This window comes from Molossus molossus, unplaced genomic scaffold, assembly GCF_014108415.1.
Source record: "Molossus molossus isolate mMolMol1 unplaced genomic scaffold, mMolMol1.p scaffold_m16_p_16, whole genome shotgun sequence".
NCBI classification, from domain to species: Eukaryota; Metazoa; Chordata; class Mammalia; order Chiroptera; family Molossidae; genus Molossus; species Molossus molossus.
This window is the reverse complement of record NW_023425351.1, coordinates 23,346,913-23,365,024: the sequence shown is the minus strand read 5'-3', so window position 1 is coordinate 23,365,024 and position 18,112 is coordinate 23,346,913. Positions and strand designations below refer to the sequence as shown.

Here is an 18,112-nt window from a genome sequence, read left to right as displayed (position 1 = left end):
GTGAAAACATCCCTTAAAACCTCTCCTTAAATAACCTTAAATAACGGAGTCATGCCCTTAATTTAATTCCTTACATAAAATATAATTTTTATGAATTCTTTTTCTGTAGCCTTTTGGATTCTAATATTCCTATGCAAAATTCAAGTCTTTATTATTTATTCATAGTCTCTCATCTGTAAGCTATCCAGTGAAGTAAAAAATGTTGTCATGAAAAGTTAAGTAATTTAATTTTGATCATCCAGTACGATACTTAATCTTCTGAACTTAAATATGTTCCAGCCGTATTACAATTCATCAATACCATAATTTCTCAAAACATTGATTACTGTAGAGTCACCACCAAACCACATACAACTCCCTTGTCCCGTGATAATAGATACAATTGAAAGAAGATTCAGCACTCTGATAATGATGGATATCCAATTCAAAATAAACACATGTTTTAAAGGTTCTAATTCCAAAAGTCCTACAAATGCTGTTCTCAATTTTTCATGTTCACATGAAATGTTTCTTTCAAAGCAAAAGAAGCCTAATCTATATCTATTATGTGAATTCTGAAAAAAGGAAAAAAATCAAACATTGCCTTTCTTGGCAGGTCCTTTCACAGCTGAGAAAAGAAAAATGGGCAGAGGAGGTGATCATTAAACACAACAAAAACACTTTCAGTGGCTTGGATTGGGGAAACCAAGATGCTGTACCATTTTGTTACTATGTACTTCTGTAATTCCTCCATAGGAATCTATTTACTGGAGCAATATCTCCTTATTCAAATCATGTATCTTAAAGCTAAACACATCCAAAATGTTAATTATATGTTTTAAAGTAATAGTTCTTCCTAGCATGATTACTTATTTGCTACTGAAACATAATTATCTTTTAATTGCACTGGCACTTCTGTAAACAGCAACCTCAAGACACGCAACTCAGAAATGTTACAAATAGCCCACAGTACCTGTTCCTGTAACTCCGAGTCCGTGTTCTCAACCAGAAACAACTTGATGTTTTTAACTGGTCTGGAAATAGATGTGCAAAGACATAAAGGAAGGCACAAATGAAAGGAGCTGTTCCATACCTGTTCCACTGTTTCAAAGCAAACAGCTGCTCCTTTCCATCATTCCCATGCGGAGTTAAGCGGGTCAATGGAGTCAAGTTACTTTTCATTTGTTACTCTATCAGCCAATTGGTTATCCCTCTGGAAAACATAACAAAGACAGAATAAAACATGCATGACCATAAAGGTTGCCATTACAAGGCATCTAGTGATACCAAAATAATGCTGCATCTAATTTGTTCATTAGTCAGCTGGTTCTTGGTTAAACCAAATGCTACAATGGAACTGCCTCCAGGTTTTCACCAGAACTTTCAATTAAGAAAATATGCTAATCTTCTGACATTCAAAGTGAATTTTTTTTATTGAGATTTAATTGACAAAACATTATATTAGTTTCAGATGTACAACATAATGATTGATATTTGTATACATTGCTAAATAACCACCACAGTAAGGGTAATTAACATCCATCACCATACATAATTACAAAATTTTTTCCTTGTGGTGAGAACTTTTAAGAATTATTCTCTTAGCAACTTTCAAAAATTCAATACAGTATTAATTATAGTCACCATGCTGTATATTTCATCCCCATGACTTATTTTATAACTGAAAGTTTGTACCTTTGAATCCCCCTTCACCCATTTTGCCCAATCCCCAGCCCCCATCTCTGGCAACAACCAATCTGTTCTCTACATCTATGAGATCTGTTGTTATTCTTTAATTATTCAATATATAAAAGAAATTATATGGTATTTGTCTTTCTCTGTCTGACATCATTTAGCATAATGTCCTCAAGGTCCATCCATGTTGTCATAAATGGCAAGATTTTCTTCTTTTTTATGACTGTTATATCTACATCTCTATATAGAATATATTTATCTACATATATATGGAAGATAGATAGATAGATAGATAGATAGATAGATAGATAGATAGATAGATAATGTCACATTTCCTTTATCCATTCATTCGTTGATGGACATTTCAGTTATTCCCATTTCTTGGCTATTGTAAATAATGCTGCAATGAACATAGGGGTAAAAATTAGTGTTTCTGTTTTTCAGATAAATACCCAGAAGTGGAATTGTTGGATCATATGATAGTTCTATTCTTAATTTTTTGAGGAAGCTCCATACTGGTTTTTTTCCAGTGGCTGCACCAATTTGCAATCCTACCAACAGGACACAAAGGTTTCCCTCTTTTTTATTGGTTAATCCTCACCTGAGGATATTTTTCAATTGATTTTTTTAGAAAGAGTCGGTGGGGCAGAGAAACATCGATGTGTGAGAGACACATCAATTGTTTGCCTCCCAAATATCTGGACCAGGCATGTGCCCTTGACCGGAATCGAACCCACAACCCTTCAGTCTGAGGGCCAACACTCTAACTGCTGAGCCAAACTGACCATGGCCAAAGGGTTCTCTTTTCCCTATATCCTCACCAGCACTTATTTCTTACCTTTTTGATCATAGCCATTCTAACAAGTATGAGGTGCTATCTCATTGTGGTTTTGGTTTGCATTTACCTGATGATTAGTAATGTTGCGCACCTTTTAGTGTACCTTTTGACCGTCTTCTTTGGAAAAATATCGACTCAGATCCTCTGGTCATTTTAAATCTGATTGATTGGGGGTTTTTTTCCGTTGAGTTAAATGAGGTCATTATATTTTGGCGATATTAATCCTTTATCAGATACATGATTTGCAAATATTTTCTTTCATTTGGTATGTTGCCTTTTCATTTTGTTGATGGTTTCCTTTGATGTGCAGATTCTTTTTAGTTTGATGCAGTCCTACATGTTTATTTTTGCTTCAGTTGCCTTTGTTTTTAGTGTCAAATCTAAAATACCATCACCAAGACCAATGTCAAGGAACTTAATGCCTAGGTTTTCTTCTAGGAGTTTTATGGTTTCGGGTTTCACATTCAAGTCTTTAATCCATTTTGAGTTAATTTTTGTGTCCGGTGTAAGACAGGGTTCCAGTTTCATTCTTTCACATGTGGCTGTTCAGTTTCCCCAACATCATTTATTGACAAGATGGTTCTTTCTCCACTGCATATTCTTGCTTCCACTGTCATGAATTAATTGGCTATATGCTTGGCTTTATGTCTGGGCTCTCCATTCTCTTTCATCTTGGTGTCTGTTTTTAATGCCAATACCATGTTGTTATTATTACTATAGCTTTGCAATATAGTTTGAATCAGGGTGCATGATGCCTCCAGCTTTATTACTCTCTCAAGGTTACTTTTGCTATTCAGGGTCAAAGTGGGTTCTTTTAAATATTATTTTCTTTAGGTCTAAGGCTATTTGCTTTAAAATTACTGAGAAGAACATGTAACATTAGTAAGGGAGAAACTGTAATTGCTCCATACACAATTCAACTATTTTTATATTTGAACATTTTACCCTAATCTTAGTCAAGAGGCACTAAGTCTAGTTACCCACATCTTAGTCAAGGTGACTGAGGTGGTTTTAAGAATAGTTTCTATGATTTCAAATAAGATCCTACAGACTAAGAAAGTCTTAAGTCAAATGAGACAGGTGTTACTCCTGAATTTGGCACAGTGGATTTGTCTGGCTCCTGAGGCTGAGCAGAATTTAAGTGTGCTGCTTTGTGTGACAGGGACAGGTAGCAAAGCCTGGGGCTATTTTGTGAGTACACTTCAGCACTCTCATCTCTAGGTGGCACTGTTTTTGTTTTGTTAGATATGAAGGAATAAAAGGCTATTTCTCATAGATCCTGACCTCCCACCAGAGTTTAGGAAGCCACCCATCTCTTGCAGAGAAATTGGGGGGGGGGGGGGGAGGAGAAGGGGACTAAAGAAATTTAGATCTAAATACCCAAGTTCCAGAGTCCCTTTAGCTTAAGGACAGTGTCCTTTAATGAAATAAAAATAGTTCATATATAAATATGGTGAGATTAAGGGTGACTTTTTAAAAATACATATAGTTTATGTCTCAAATGCAATTTAATAAATATATTTAGTAAAACTCATTATTTTTCACATTAACTACTTTTTCTTAAATCATTACTTTTTAATTTTTTCAATATTGACAAAACCATGAGTTTTGAAATGTCTTCAGGATTGCAAAACCCTCAGGTAAAGCAGAACTGTAGCTGTGTTTCAGAGAGCAGACACAGGTTCTCTTATTTACCTGCTCGCTCAGCAGCCAGCCACCTACCAGGTCCCTGCATCACCAGGCTAAATGCTAGAAATATACCAGCAAACAAAACCAACCACTGACTCTGGGTTTGTGGGTCACAGAATTATAGTTCACCAAGAGAGACAGATAATACTGAAATGATTACTCAAATGAGAATAAAAGTGAGACTGCAAAGATGCAACAAGACCATGTAAATCAGCAGGGCAGAGGGATGTCAAAGACTCCCTGAACAAAAATAACCAAGCAGAGATATGAAAAGAACTAGATGATGGGGTTGCTGGTAGAAGCAGATATATTCTAGGCAGTGAAAGAGCATGTTCAATGGCCCTTGTGCTAAAATTAGAGAAATAAGAGGCGTGTTGACGTGCTCTCATACATAGTGCATAGGATGTCAGCATATGCCTATACACATGTAGCTTCTGATGTATCCTCTGGAGATACAGCCAGAGATTAATGGGATCACATTCCACTTAAACAGGTGAGGCTTTCTAGAAATGGTGAATTTCAATGAGGTTTGTAAAAGGAAAGAACTCATGGTAAGCACATAATTCTTTTTTTTTTTTTTTATCCTCACCCGAGGACATCTTTTCATTTTTTTGTTCAGATAGAGTGGGAGAGAGAGAGAGAGAGAAACATCGATGTGAAAGGGACACATCGAGTGGCTGCCACCCGCACAACCAACCAGGGCCGGGGACAAACTGCAACCGAGGTACATGCCCTTAGCGGGAACCGAACCCAGGTCTCTCGGGACCGCAGGCCGACACTCTAACTGCTGAGCCAAACCGGCCAGGGCAGCACATAATTCTTTGATGCAAAATGCACTAAGTGTATTGTAAAAAGCATTGCCAATTAAATCATTCAGGTTTGAAGAAGATAATTTAGAAGTTATTCCACGATTGAAACAAAGTGGCTTTTCTGTGACGTAGAAAATTGGAGAGAGAAAGGTGTGTGTGTGTGTGTGTGTGTGTGTGTGTGTGTGTGTGTGTTGGGGGTGTTACACACTAATTTTCCCTGTGTATTCTATTTATGGAATCTTCACTATTCCCCTGGGTGCTCCTATATAATTGTATATACCTGTCTCAATTATTGTGCAGGATTAGGATTATTATAAGTAATGATGAGTACATTAGCACAGAATCTGAAGCAGAGGCTAGACAAACTTTAAATATTCAACTAAAATCTATCATAAACATTGGGGTACATAATCTTTAATTTAAACTTCCTATCTCAGCAGGTTCAAACACCACTCATTATGAACATGTGATGTTTGAGGGCACATAGCCTCAACAAATCCCAATCTAAACAGCCTAACACAATCAACAAAGACGTTATTATTGTTCTCATTGTTACTATATTTATTACCCCTCTATATTGTTTATATTACTATTATTGCAATACATGGAATCCAGGCTATCCCTTTGCAAATTTCAAAAGGAAGACTCATGTGAGAAAGCTTCATTCTGTTAAGTGAATTTAGAAAGGAGAAAGACAGGTGATTGCTTTGATTGTAAAATGAAGAAGGTGTTGGCTGCCACTCTGGCTACATCTCAGACATAACTACAGAACAATTCTGAAAATTCTGTAAAATCAAGTGTTTTTGTATTTCAGAAGAGCAAATTTGTTAATTCCTATTATGTTTCATAACTTTCCGGTTTAAAAAAAAAAATGTCTCCTTTGAGGAAGGTTACAAAGAGAATGGAATTTAAATGTGCCTAAATCTATAAATATGGTGAAAGCATAGACTCACAGAAGGCTACAGGGTAAAAACTAGATAGGAATTCTTCTTAGAGTCAAACACACAAAAAAAAGATTTTAAGAATTTTTATGCCTGGTCCCACCCAGATTACCCCAAAGCAAAATCTCTTTGTTATCCCAAAGTAAAATCCTGCAGAATGGGGCCAGGCTCTGGCACTTTTGGGCTCTGGGTGGTTCTAAAGAGCTGCTGGGTTGAGAGCCGCTGTTAACCAGGTCCTTTGTTCACTCCATCTGACCAGCAGAGAGCTCTTCAGTTAAGTAACATGGAAAACACCTGCCGACCAAGCAGCCCTCTAGAGGAATTTTCCATTGCCTGGGTGTCCTAAGAAAACATTTACTGAAGATAATGGCTCCCATGTGATTAAACACAAAATAAAATTTGGCTTCGCATAGTTTAACTCAAGAAGGAATATCTAAAAACAACATGCGTGTTTCTTAGACTCTAGGCAAGTCACCGTAAGCCTGTCTTTTCTGTAAAACAATAAAATAGGCACCCTTTTTATCTGTCAGACCTTTTGTCAGATGTCTAGTACAGGGTGCCAAGAATGCTTGGAACTTCTATAGACACAGATGTAAGGATTGTTCTCTAGGGTTAGGGTTTGAGCAATTGTTAAGTGGTTACTCTCTCCGTGCCTTCCTCCTCCCCCAGATTGGAACAGGGTACATGAGAAGTGCTTTAAGAATTTGAAAGTGAAATCCTGGTAGATTTCATTCCAAATCTATAATTCATCAGTGAATGGTGTACAATAAATGGTCATCGCTCCCCCGTTATCACAGTGCAAGGCACTAGACTGTGGGTTGTGAGGGATTCACAGGTGGCGATGATGGTGATCATATGACTAGATTATCTCATTGAAATCCTACAAAAGTATCAGGTTGGTACTTCCATATCCTGGTTTTACAGAGGAGGAATACACACCTTCTGATAGTGAGGACAGTCTGGCAGAAAGTTCATGGTCCCTGAAGCAATAAGAAAACTGTGTACAACTCATCGAAGGGTCTGGAAGGAGCAGCTGGGAATCCTATGGGATCCTTGACAGTAGCAGTGAGTCTAGACTACATTAGAGAGCTTTGCTTCAGGAGTTGATAGTCTAATGCCAGTGAACCGCTGCCTGCTGTACTCCCTTGCTTATCCATCTGTGACTGAGCCAGATGGTGTATGTGGTAAAGCTGAAGGGGAAAAAGGAGTAATGGCTTTAAACAAGGAACTATCAATAAGCATGTTCATTAATAACACCCAGCGTGTAGTTCAGTGTCAAGGACAATGTCTATTTGGTTAAGTAAAGCTCTGAATCTGAGACCTGTGTTACTGAAAAAATATTGACTGAGTCTTGTTCCCTGCTAGGAAACATAATATGTAGTTTACAGATGTGAAATTTAAACACCTAGTTGCTTACTCATGGTGAGCAATTACTGTAATAAACCAAGGCTTCAGGTCCGACAGAAGTGTTTATTTGACAAAATGTCTGTAAAAGAACCTTGGTCCTTGATTTGGCCAATAGTTGTTCCCTTTTCACATTAGCCCCAAATGTCTCTATGTTAAGTAAATAAATAAGATAGAAGACAAAAACTTTTGCTCAAGACAAAAGTCCTTTTCGTTAGTGTTTCCAACATAATGTTATTGTTCTATAAATTGTTGTTTGAATGTGGTTAAACGGCCTACAAACTATAGAGTGAACAGAAACCAAACTAGTTCTCATTCTGCTTTATTTGGCTTGTAAGTGGTAGTAGGACTGGACAAAAAATTAAAAATATATCTTTATCTTAACTCTAATGAATCCCCCTTTCAAATGAAGCTTCACCCAGCCCAGATAACAGACAAGTATTTCCGAGAGAAGGAGATGCTAAGAATGCCCGCTTTTATCACACTTGGTAATTTCCTAAATGTTTTCACATGTATACCTTGTTTGATACACAGTGCCCATTTTTAGAAAGAGATAACTGGCTAAGTGTGGTCATGTGAATTCCCCAAGCATGAACATCAGTGAGGGGTAAAAGCTGGAACTGGCCCTGGCCGGGGTTCTCAGTGGTTAGAGCATCAGCTCATGGACCAATGAGTTGCGGCTCGATTCTGGTCAAGGGCACATACTTTGATTGCAGCTCGTCCTCAGCCCTGGGCAGTTCGTCCCTGGCCCTGGTCAGTGTCATGCGGGAGGCAACCAGTGGATGTGCCCTTCTCATGTCAATGTTTCTCTCTCTCTCCCTCCTTTCCACTCTACCTGAAGATAAATAGAAAAATATCCTCTGGTGAGGATTTTAAAAAAAAAAAAGCTGAAATTGGAGTCCAATCTAAGTGTTCTGCTTCCAAATCCTGTTATTTTGTATGCTTGTTAAATAAAAAGGCTGAATTGAACAATAGAATTTTATATGACAACAAGGATCCCACCTTATTTATATACGTGGCCAGGCCGCCCCCGCAGTGGTCACCGACCTAGGAAGCAGGGCAGTCCTCTGTCGGCCTTCTGGGCCCACCGCACCATGCAGATCGCGCCTCTGCACCAATGTCCAGTCTATATGGTAGATCTTCTCTGCGGTACATTTCAACCTACGTGTTGGATGACAGTGGCCTTGTGCCTTCTATTATAGATATACATTCTCCTTCATTTGGTCAGTTTTCACTTTCAGATGAACAGCTGGACTAAATAGCAATCAACCCATTAGCAGAGCTTTTGTTCTTCAAGGCCTTTTTCTATCTTGTGTAGTAAGTGGTGCTTTGTTGCTGACAAAACGCCATTGATATGAACAGTCTTGCTCTCTGCTGAATGCCTCTGGATGGTTACCAGAGCTGAATGCGTAAAACTGAGCTGCCTCTCCCAGGGGAAGAAGATGGACAGGCCCTTTTCTGAATGAATTGGGTGCAGATTCTTCTATGACTGCGTGCACAAATCCATGGGTGCCAGACATGCAAAATTAGATGGGCTCTGATGCTGGTGGTGTTTCCTTCCTGCTGTCCACCTCGGTGGGCACCTGTCCACAGGCCTCAAAGCTCCAAAGCTGAGCTCTCCCCTGGGAGTCAGCTCAGTCTTCCTTTCCCAGGGTCTCCTCACCACTGCCAAGACTCCCATAGACATTCCCAACTGCTCTACCATTGCTCCTTCCAGACTTATCAATGAGCTGTACAGTTTTCCTTATTGCTCCAGAAACTCATTATCAGAGGGCATCAGCAGGGGCCGGTCCAGGATCACAGTCATACAGACTGGTCAGTTGGCCACCATCACCAGAGCCCCACTACTGCCAGTAATAACCATGAGGACCTCTACAGTCTCTTGACCTTCTTCATTTGCTCAAGGCCAGGCCTCACTTCCAGATATTAAGTAGAACAATCTCATGGAACCAATTTAAAATGGCCCTGAAAGTAACAAGCTGGGTCCTAACACAAGGTGGCTCTTACCTGGGACACTGTTCAAACCTTTCCATAGAGCTGACCAGAACTAGACAGTCTCAGGCTGGGGTGGGAGGGTGAGTGACAAGTGCTTCCCCACAGAGGAGGCTGCAACCCTGCCCCACACCTTTCTGTGTCTCCCAGCCCCAGGCTCCTGGGCTCGGACATCCAAGTGGTCTCAAAAGTCTTCTCTGTAAATTTCTTAGGAGCCTGAGCAAAATCCATAGTCAAATGAACAAATATTCAATTCAGCATTTGTTTTCACATTAAAAAACAACAACAAAAAACTGGTTCCCAGGATCTCAAGTTTAAAGCAAGGTAGATGGGCTATTCAGTAGGCACGCATCGCCCTCTGGTGTTCAAAAAGAAATGAACTGTAAACAGGAGTTTCCACTTCAAAATATTCCTCACCCCAAATCACCCTCCAGCATCCCAGAGGCCTCCCTCTCTCGGCCACCTGAGATTCCAAGAATTGCCAAGAAAAACACTCACAGAAACATCAGGGTAGGGCAAACTGTGCTTAGAAGGAGCTCCACCCTCTTGGTGCATTCTTCTGAAGCTGAAGTTTTGCAATAATGTCGAGTCCAGGGGATATAAATTATAACCTTACAAAATGTTTTGAAGCTTTTATCTGAAGAGAGAAACAGTTGTTGAACTTCTGAGGTCTCAGACCCATGTACTCACTGCCTGGGCAGGACAGAAGACCTGAGCGATCTAGGCAGCAAATTCATAAACAGTAATATATGTTCATTAGCTGCTGTTGGAGGGAGACAAAGGCCAAAAGATGTCCCCTCTCTCCGGGTACATGCCCAAGTCCCAAAATGGCAGGTGTTAGTCGAGTTTTCCTTGGCCAGCAGGGTAGGGAAAGTGTTTTATTTAAAGGCGGGCACACATTCCAGTCTGAAATGGTTCCCCTGGCATCACACTCGGCAGCGTTGACCCATGAGGCAGCTGCGTTTACAACCCTGGTCACCACCTGGACGAGGAGGCAACATGTCTGCACACAATACAAGGCAGCCTACAGGAAAGACAGATGGTATAGAGAATCCGTGCTAGAAGAGGTGGGAGGGAAGGCTCCCAGGAGCCGAAGTACCGGGAACAGGGACTTGCCCTGTGCAGTTCACACCGAGGAACTTCGCTGGCCTCATGCCCAGACTCGATGCTGGTGTGACAGGTATCAGTTTCCCAGCACTGCTGTAACAAGGTAGCACAAACTGGGCAACTTAAAACAACTGAAGTGTCCTCTCAGTTCTGGGAGTTGAAGTCTGAAATCAAGGCGTCAGCAGGGTTGGTTCCTCTGGCGGCTCTGAGAAAGAGTCTGATTTCAGGGCTTCCTCTTAGCTTCTGGGATTGCTGGCAGTCCTTGGCGGACCTCAGCCTGGGCCTCCATCGCCATGCATTCCCTCCGTGTCTATGTCTTCGCAGGGTGTTCTCCTCTCTCTGTGTGTCTGTCTCTGTCTCCTCTTCTTACAAAGACACGAGTTATGTTGGATCAAGGGCACACCCCACTCCAGTGCCGCCTCATCTTGACTTACATATCTTAATTACATCTGCAAAGATCCTGTATTTCCAAATAAGGTCACATTCACAGGCACCAGGGGTTAGGATTACCTCTGTTAGTGACACAATTAACCCTACCACAACAGGACTGTGGAGTCAGGCAGATTTGGACGTTATATTTAGGCCTATTCGGTGGTGTGCTGGGAAGTGTTTAACAACCAGATTTGTAGGGGAAGAAAGGCCCTAGTTTGCAGCATTTGCAGATTTTCATGGTGTAACTGTTTCTCCCCAGGCCTATTTCAAGCTGCCAACGTGACATCTAGCTTGCAAAATTCCAGAAAATTTAACAATGTGGGTCCTCATCCACTGGTACGAACGGGCTCCAGCATGTCATTGGGGCCTCTTATATTAAAGTTGTCAATGGCTAAAAGGAGTTATCCATTATAATTTTTATATATTTGTGTATTGAGGCTAAGATGCTCCTACAACTTTTGATCATCTATATGTAAAAGGACTTATTTAGTATATAATTCTTATCAAATTTTAAATCGAGCGTGCCTCCAGGCCGTTCTGTTTCAGGGCGTCCCTTACCCTGAAGCAGCATCAGCATTATTCTCCTCCCAGCCTTGCAGACTGTCTGCCAACCCCCACCTTTGATGTGTCTCCACCCACAGGTCCTTTGCCCTCCCCAAGGCCATCCCAGGTCTGATAACTCACCCATGTCCTCTCAGGGCCCCAGCTCTCAGCTCTCATTCTCTCCTATCACCACAAATCCTGTCACCAATCTGGGCCCTTCTACTCCCACGTGTCCCTCTTAGCCAGCATCTCCCATCACTGCTTTTTGTCTTCTTCGGATACCTAAACGTCATCCATCTCTCAAACCTTCAACTCCAGCTGTGCACTTTCTGCCCACCATTGCCCACCTCACCAGCTAACTACCCCGCACATGTGGCATTTACATCTCACCAATACTTCTCATTTCCCCAAATCTGTCAGCTGTGTCCTTTCCTTCAACCCTTACCCTGTTGAGCTTAGACTCCAGCGTCACCATTGTAACTATTCCCTTGTCAATACTCCTCTCTCCTTCCACCATCCCAGCTAGCATTCAGCTGTACATCCACTGATAGGGTGAATGCTGCAGCCACAGACCCATGGTCTCCAATCCCAGCTGCAACCCAGCTGTGTGTCCCAGGGGGACCTTAGTCCTTTCACCATTCTCAACCATCCTCCAGTCTTGTGCCTCACTGCCAGCAAAAGACATTATGTCTTACATCACAAGAAAAAATATAGAATACTCCATTGTTAACCATGTGTTTTCACATAGGTCCACACAACTGGGACAGGTAGGCAGGGAAATGTTATACCCATTTTACAAATCAAGAAACTGAGGCTCAGAGGAGTTTCATGTCAACATCAGACAGTTATTAACAGAGCCTGGGTAGGAACATAGACCTCCCAATTCCAGATATCTCAGGTCAAGCAATAAAGTGGATACTTAGTCCGAGGGCACCAGCAAGTCCTTGGCAGCCAGGACTAGCACCTGTGTCTCTGGGTATCTTCCAAATTCTGTATCCACCTCTAGAGTGTGCTGACTTCTCAACAATGGATTCTATTGCTCTCAAAGCACCTGAAGGTCATTTGCCCTTTGTGTTTAAAAAATTAAAAAGCAGAATGACCTTAAAATCAATATGTAGTTTTATTTTCCTTTCTTTTGAGAGTTACCACCAATGACCATTTCCTTGTGTAAATGTTTATCTGGTAGAGTGTTCTCGGTTCCTGTCACCTGGTTCACAAGCTCTGGAAACAACACCAGAGAGGAGATGGAGGAAGCCAAACCACGGTATTGACTTAGAAACATTATCCCACAGAGCCCAAATGCACACTTGTTGGCTAACAGAGGTGCCATGAAGAATCCACTGAGTGGGTAGAGCCTGGGTAGGAACATAGATCTCCCAATTCCAGGAATCTCAGGTCAAGCAATAAAGTGGATGCTTCACATTTCCCTTAAGAACAGGAACAAGACAGGGCTGCCCACTTTCACCACTCTTATTTAACATAGTACTGGAAGTCTTGGTCACAGCAATTAGACAGGAAGAAAAAATAAAAGGAATTCAAATTGGAAAGGAGGAAGTGAAACAGTGATTATTTGCAGATGATATGATATTGTACACAGAAAACCCTAAAGATTCCATCAAAAATCTACTAGATTTAATAAATGAAATTGGCAAAGTAGCAGGATACAAAATTAATGTCAAGAAATCGATGACATTCTTATACACCAATGATGAACTCACAGAAAGAGAAACTAAAAAAACACTCCCATTTACCATCATATCAAAAAAATTAAGATACCTAGGAATAAACTTAACCAAAGAAGTAAAGGACCTCTTCACAGAAAACTATAGGTTATTGAAAAAACAAATAGAGGAAGATATAAAAAAGTGGAAGAATATACCTTGTTCATGGATTGAAAGAATTAACATCATTAAAATGTTCATACTACCCACAGCAATCTATAGATTCAATACAATCCCCATTAAAATATCAATGACATATTTCTTTTCTTTTTTTTTTTCATTTTTTTTTTGTTCAGGTAGAGTGGGAGGGAGAGAGAGGAACAGAGAGAGAGAGAAACATCGATGTTAAAGGGACACATCGAGTGGCTGCCACCCGCACAACTGACCAGAGCCGGGGACAAACTGCAACCGAGGTACATGCCCTTAGCGGGAACCAAACCCAGGTCTCTCAGGACCGCAGGCCGACGCTCTAACCGCTGAGCAAAACCGGCCAGGACATCAATGACATATTTCACACAACTATAACAAATACTCCAAAACTTTATATGGAACCAAAAAAGACCCTGAAAACCCACAGCAATCTTGAAAAAAAAAAAGAACAAAGTTGGAGGGATCATAATACCAGATATCAAGTTATACTACAAAGCCATTGTAATCAAAACAGCCTGGTACTGGCAGAAGAACAGGCATATAGATCAACAAAACAGGACAGAGAACCCAGAAATTGACCCAAGACATGATGATCAATTAATATTTGACAAAGGTGGCAGGAGCATAGAGTGGAATAAAGACAGCCTCTTCAATAAATGGCATTGGGAAAATTGGACAGCTACATGCAAAAAAATGAAGCTAGACCACCAACTTACACCATACACAGGAATAAACTCAAAATAGATAAAAGACTTAAGTGTGACTTGTGAATTCATAAAAATCGAAGAAAATATAGGCAACAAAATTTCAGACATCATATGCAGCAGAATTTTCATTGATACAACACCTAAGGCAAGAGGAACAAAGGAAAAAATGAACACATGGGACTGCATCAAACTCAAAAGCTTCTGCACAGCAAAGGAAACAGTCATCAAAATGGAAAGGGAACCCACTGTATGGGAGAGCATAATTGCCAATGATACATCAGATAAGGGGTTAATTTCCAAAATATGTAGAGTACTCATACAAATCAACAAAGAGAAGACAAAGAATCTAATTAAGAAATAGGCAGAGGACCTAAAGAGACACCTCTCCAAACAGGACATACAAATGGCCAAGAGACATATGAAGAGATGCTCAACTTCACTAATTAACAGAGAGATGCAAATTAAAACAACAATGATATATCACTTTACACCTGTCAGAATGGCCACCATCAACAAATCATCAAACCACAAGTGTTGGCAAGGGTGTGGAGAAAAGGGGACTCTGGTACACTGCTGGTGGAAATGCAGACTGGTGCAGCCCCTATGGAAAACACTGTGGTGTAACCTCAAAAAGTTAAAATTTGAACTGCCATTTGACCCAGTGATCCCACTTCTAGGAATATACCCTAAGAAGCCTGAAACACCAGTCAGAAAGAATATATGTACCCCCATGTTCATAGCAGCACTATTTACAATTGCTAAGATCTGGAAATAGCCCAAGTGCCCATCAGTAGATGAGTGGATAAAAAAAGCTGTGGTACATACACATAGTGGAATACTATGCAGCTGTAAGAAAGAAAGATCTTATATCTTTTGAGACGACGTGGAAGGACCTGGAGAGTATTATCCTAAGTGAAACAAGCCAAGCAGAGAAAGACAAATATCACATGATTTCAGTTATTTGTGGAATATAAGGAACAAAACAAGCCGATGAACAAAATAGACCCAGAGACACAGAAGTAGGGTTCAGACTGACAAACCTCAGAAGAGTGGGTTGGGGAGGAGGGAAGAGATAAATCACAAAACTTAAATACATGTGTGCATAACCATGGACATAGACAGCAATACCGAGGACGGGATCGGGAGGGGGGGGTCAGGAGGAGGGTGTCAATGGGGGGAAAAGGAGAAACATCTGTAACAAAAATAAATTAATAAAATATTAAAAATTTTTTAAAAATTGGAGGCTTCATCCAAGGGCACCATAGGGACTTACAGAGGAGCTGATTTTCCCTAGACACATGATACAAGCCAAAGCAACTTCTATTGTGAATGGGGGCCATAGGGAGTCACTGGCTGCAATTCCAGACAGATAGGAATCTCAGCTCTTTCCCCAGCCTTCTGGTGAAGCATGCAGACCAAAGGGAAGCTGCTTCTGTTCATAGAAAATGACTTCCTATCCCTATTTCTCTCCCAATACTTTGCTTTGTGCTGCACCCACATCACTGTATATCACTGAACATGGGGCAGATGTGAGAGAGGGGTCATTTGATGCAGTCTGCCCCTCAAATGCCGCCTTGACATCATGCTGCTCTTCGGCTTGCCTCCACTGGGTTGAACCTGAGGCTGCCCCACCCTCACCCCATCAGAACCAAAAGCTATGGGGTACACCAGAAGCACTGGACTGCAAAATGGATGACTTGGCTTTTAACTGTGAACATGGGCAAGACACACCCTCCTGGGTCTCGGATTCCTCCTCTTTAAGACAAAAGGTTTGCTGTGGCCAAAGCTAACTCAGCAACAGTGGAAAGATTGCTTAGATTGTACAAGGGGACTCCCGGAGAGCAACCCAGGGAGAGGATAAGAGGAGTCTCCTTTAAACAAGATTGATCTAGAGACTTACAGTAAGTTTTCAACTGGACAACATTTTCTGAAAGTGCTGGTGAGGATGGATAGTGAGGAGCAGTGACATGTCAGGCATGAGGAGCAAATGAAGGGAAAGCCCAGGCCTGTTCCTTGGGTGAATCAGCAGACAGCACACACCTGAAGAATTATTAATTCATGCATATTTTAAACTGGCTGCATGGGCAGATTTGAGAGGAGGAGGAGCAGGATTGGACTGGCCCACGGGGACGTTTAAGGGAATATAGAGTGCTCCTGGTGGCTCTGAAGACAGTGGTTTAAAAGGGATGTCTCAGAATACCCACCCGTGGCAGCCCATGATGACTCCATTATCCTGTCTCTCCCATGGCAGGGTGGGTGGTGGGAAGAACACAGGGTCATTGTGAACATTAAGTGATATCATCTATGTAAAGCATAAGCGCAGAGCTTTCACTAAAGGGCAGGTACTTTTAATGATCTATGGGTTGCCTCAAAAGCAAAGGAAAGCAGAGCCTTCCTAGTAGCTCTAAGTTGCGCGCAAGTCCAATATGTTCATACAAGTGAAGACAAAAATGAGCTGCTGCCCTTGAGCTTTGACTGACAGATAATACATTCAGACCTGTCCCACCTCAAGCGTGGAACCTCAGGCTCTGTGGAGAACACAGCATCAGTGCAGGGGGGCAGCGGCCACGCAGGGTAAGAGTACCAGATGAAGACATTTAAACCTACATTAGAATCCTGGCTCTGCCATTTACTAGCTCTGCCACCTTAGACAAGTTATTTCAACTCTCTGAACCTGTTTTCTCACTTCTAAAATATACAGACACTTGTTAAATAAATTTCTATTGAGAAAAGGGGAATAAGACTACTTTCCACATGTGTCTTTGTGGGGATTAGAGATCATTACTAGGCCTACTGGTGACGTGGTAGGTGTGATGGTTCATTTTATGTGTCAACTTGACTAGGTATGGAGTGCCTAGATATTTGGTCAAACATCTTTCTGGATGGGTCTGTTTTTTTTTTTTGTTTTTTGTTTTTTATCCTCACCCGAGGACATTTTTCCATTTTTTACTCAGATAGAGCGGGAAGGAGAGAGAGGAAGAGAGAGAAACATCGATGTGAAAGGGACACATCAAGTGGCCGCCACCAACACAACCCAACCAGGGCCGGGGACAAACTGCAGCCAAGTTACATGCCCTTAGCGGGAACCGAACCCGGGTCTCTGTGGACTGCAGGCTGACGCTCTAACCGCTGAGCCAAACCGGCCAGGGCCTTTCTGGATGGGTCTGTAAGGGTGTTTTGGGAGACTGAGGAAAGCAGATTGCTCTCCCTAAGTGGGTGGTCTCCACCTAATCAGTTGAAGGCCTGAATAAAACAAACAAACCAGCCCTCCTACAAGTACAGTTTTATGTGCCACTTCCCAACAGGGATACGTTCTAAGAAATGCATCATTGTGACTGTTCCCGTTGTGCAGCATATGGAGTGTAACATGAACCTCTTCCTCCCCCAGGGCCCGGGGGCTGGCAGTGGTGGCAGGGGCAGGCAGAGCAAGTCGACCTTGTTGGCCAGTCTGGAGACGTGCTGCTTCCTGATGACATGAGGGGCCTTAAAATGATTTATAAGGAAAGGAAATATGCAATAAGAAGAAACTGTATGTTCAGCGACTTTGTTTCAGGTGGGAAAAGGACATAGGGCCCTCGGGAATATTTAATCTCTTCTTGTACGGACTTTGAGAAAGGAAAATGAAGGAAGCAGACAGCTAGCTTGGGATGGTGTCAGAGGACACGATTTGGTTTTCTGGTGATGACCTTGACTAGACATCCTGCAAGGAATGCATGATGCCTTTGAGAGTCATCAACAACCGGGCAGGCAGGAGATTTATCTCCTAATTAAGGTTTTCCCCTAATTTTTTTTTTTTTTTTAATCCTCACCCAAGGACATTTTTCCATTTTTTGTTCAGATAGAGTGGGAGGGAGAGAGAGAGAGAGAGAAACATCGATGTGAAAGGGACACATCGAGTGGCTGCCACCCACACGACCAACCAGGGCCAGGGACAAACTGCAACCGAGGTACATGCCCTTAGCGGGAACCGAACCCGAGTCTCCCCGGACCGCAGGCCAATGCTGTAACCGCTGAGCCAAACCGGCCAGGGCCTAATTAAGGTTTTCAACGAAAATCTGAGTTGGGGAGAAAGAATAGGCCCAATTACAATTTGTGCTATGAAAGG

At 41.7% G+C, this 18,112-nt stretch overlaps 1 protein-coding gene and 1 long non-coding RNA gene across 2 annotated transcripts in view; one reads left to right on the top strand and one right to left on the bottom strand.

Moving 5' to 3' along the window:
* The window catches only part of LOC118631672, a 78,399-nt gene that overhangs the window by 12,740 nt on the left and 47,547 nt on the right, over positions 1 to 18,112 (top strand). The window lies entirely within an intron of this gene.
* The window catches only part of DNAJC5B (DnaJ heat shock protein family (Hsp40) member C5 beta), a 95,585-nt gene that overhangs the window by 62,288 nt on the left and 15,185 nt on the right, over positions 1 to 18,112 (bottom strand). The window contains exon 2 of the mRNA XM_036264173.1: positions 1,073 to 1,192. The gene's annotated coding sequence lies outside the window, so the exon portion shown is untranslated. The remainder of the gene's footprint in view (positions 1 to 1,072; positions 1,193 to 18,112) is intronic.